Here is a 3,063-nt window from a genome sequence, read left to right as displayed (position 1 = left end):
AGAATAGGAAGATCATAGCAATGAAGTTTTAAATGTTTCGAAAATATTTAAATAGAAAGAAATAAAATACAGCACTCCGTCTTCAGACCACAAGTGGTCCATCGGGACCATCCGAACGCCGTATCATCCTCAGCTGAGGATGCGGATAGGAGGGGCGTGTGGTCACCACACCGCTCTCCCGGTCGCTATGATGAATTTCTTTGACCGGAGCTGCTACTATTCGGTCTAGTAGCTCCTCAGTTGACATCACGAGACTGAGTGCATCCCGAAAAATGGCAACAGCACATGGTGGCCCGGATGGTCTTCCACCCAAACGCCTGCCACGCCCTACAGCGCTTAACTTCGGTGATCTGACGGGAACCGGTGTATCCACTGCAGCAAGGCCGTTGCCACAAATAAAATACAGGGTGGTTATAATTAAACTTTCGCTACTTGAGTGAGCGTAGAACGAAAAGTATTTGCCATATGCATATCACACTTTGTAGGAATGATGTTCAGACTGTGTGCTGCAGGACTTGTGTTGTTACCAGTGTTAGTGTCATGACTTGCCGCTAGACGCTAGAGTTGGTAGAGTGACGTAGGGTTTGAATATAAGCGTCATTCAACATTACAGTTGCAGACAGTCAACATATGTCTGCACAAGGTGAGCAGAGCTTTACTCGTAAAGCAGTTTTATCAAAACAACAACAATAGCGCAGCCGCTTTTCGCGAGTGTCGGCATGTTACAAGAATACGGAGATGTCTTCTTTCTGCACCAAGGCTGAAAAACATGATTCGGCAATTCTAATTAACTGGCAATTTGGGAACTGCTCCTGAGAGAGGCCGATGGCCAATTGCGCCACATATTGTTGAAGAAGTTACTGTTGCCATGGCTGAGATATTCAAGCAGTGCACGAACTGTGGGGACATTCCATAGGCCACTGTTGTTTGTTGAGGCATAAGAGCAATCTGTAATGAGGTTCCAGGCAGTCGTGGATGTAGATGGTCGTCACAATGAGCAACACCTATAACCTGGAACGTACACATGGTACGCAATTAACAAATGTTATCCTCTCATGTAGGAATTAAAATGTGTTTCTTTCAATGGTTTTTGTTTTGTTTTGTTATTTCTCATCCTCATATCCTTACAAATGTTTCCACAAAGTTTCATTGTCCTACAATCTCTCGTTTGTCATGGGAGTCTTTTTAGGTAACGAAAGTTTGATTGCAACAGCCCTGCATTTCTATATAGTTAAGCAATGATGACACATACATCATTATTTCAAAAGGCTGCAACTTCAAACAAACGAAAATCTGTACATCTAAAATCACATTGGCTGGGGATGTCATGAGTGTAAACGCCCTACTACCCGGGTGGATTAGTTGCAAATGTGACAGACAGCGAAAAGTATATTTGAAATGTATTCTGCATGAAGGACAGCAGAATACCTTCCAAACTGATCGTTTAACGTCCTACTAAAAGTGATAAATTAAACATAGAACTATTGTCTACAACAGAACGGACACCTTGTCTTCTTAACACAAAACCGAACAAAATACAGGATTATTCGAAATGATGGACCCATTTTCAAAAATTCATACGTATTCAGGTACAAATCAAAAATGAACACGCTTTATGCCAATGTAAATGTCGTGTGACTACGGCCTTCCGTCGGGTAGACCGTTCGCCGGCTCCAAGTCTTTCGGTTTGACGCCACTTCGGCGGCTTGCGCGTCGATGGGGATGAAATGATGATGATTAGGACAACACAACATCCAGTCCCTGAGCGGAGAAAATCTCCGACCCAGCCGGTAATCGAACCCGGGCGCTTAGATTGACATTCTGTCGCGCTGGCCACTTTTTTTTTTCTTTTATTTTGGGGTGGTAATGGACCGGTGGGGGCTCGGGGGCAAAGTGGGCAGGGGTCGAAACACGAGGCCTGGCCACACTGTTCCCCTCACCACCACCGAGCCTGTGGTGCTTATGGAAGTGGGAGACACGGGAATCAACAGTAGTGGAAGGCGTTGTTGTTATTTATTTATTTGGATGTGTTTTCTAATATTCACTATTATCAAGAAATTACGTGAACACATCGCCGAAAGAGAAAAGAAATAGAAATTCTTGTTAAAGAAAAAGAAAAGAAAAAGAAAAAGAAATAAAATCCGCGCAATCTGCGACGCGCTCTCCCATGCGCGGAGGTCAGAAGTAGAATCGATCGTAGGCGATTTAAACTCAGACACCGCCGGGGGAGGAGGGGTAGGTGCCCTCTGAGCCAGGCACCCCCCCAACTCAGTGGAGATCTAACAAAGACCGCTCGAAGATAGTTAGCATGGGCTGTTCGTAAATAGGTCCAGAAGTCGAGGCGGGATTTAGGTCCCTCATGAAAGAGATAAGCGACTGCCCACTCTTTGACCCGCGTAATAGCATGACATTTGGCGGAGGGAAAATGTCTGTCCTCCGGGTATAGAAGCATTCGAGGTTCGATTGTGTCTGGTGGCACCCGGAGATAGCAGGCAATGATTTTCTGTACGAAGTGCCATACATCTTGCGATGAGGCGCATGTCAGACGGTGTTCATCAGTGTCCAGTTGCTCGCAAAGGAGACAAAGAGGGGATTCCGACAATGTTGTGCAGTCGCTGCTTCGTGGCAAATTTCCTGTTGACTGTGATACCACAGTGCCCGGACGTTCGTAGGGAGGAAGGGCTGGTAGACGGTAGACGGTAGAGCACACTATGGACCATTTAGTGAAACACCCTGTATATCAGATATTAGACTATTCATATTGAGTTCTTTCTAGCATCATTTGCTTTCATTTAACACGGTACTGGATTCTGATATTGTCCGCCCCTGTAGCTGAGTGGTCAGCGCGGCAGAATGTCAATCCTAAGGGCCCGGGTTCGATTACCTGCTGGGTCGGAGATTTTCTCCGCTCAGGGACAAGGTGTTGTGTTGTCCTAATCATCATCATTTCATCCCCATCGACGCGTAAGTCGCAGAAGTAGCGTCAAATCGAAAGACATGCACCCGGCGAATGGTCTACCCGACGGGAGGCCGTAGTTACACGACATTTAGATTTATTTACTC

General features: G+C 45.8%; 1 pseudogene; it reads right to left on the bottom strand.

The window, feature by feature from the left end:
- Positions 1-273: 273 nt before the first annotated feature.
- LOC126177654 (5S ribosomal RNA) lies at positions 274-391 on the bottom strand (annotated as a pseudogene).
- Between the last annotated feature and the right edge of the window lie 2,672 nt (positions 392-3,063).

The sequence above is a fragment of the Schistocerca cancellata genome, chromosome 3 (assembly GCF_023864275.1).
Source record: "Schistocerca cancellata isolate TAMUIC-IGC-003103 chromosome 3, iqSchCanc2.1, whole genome shotgun sequence".
NCBI lineage: Eukaryota > Metazoa > Arthropoda > Insecta > Orthoptera > Acrididae > Schistocerca > Schistocerca cancellata.
This window is presented reverse-complemented; position numbering and strand designations above follow the sequence as displayed.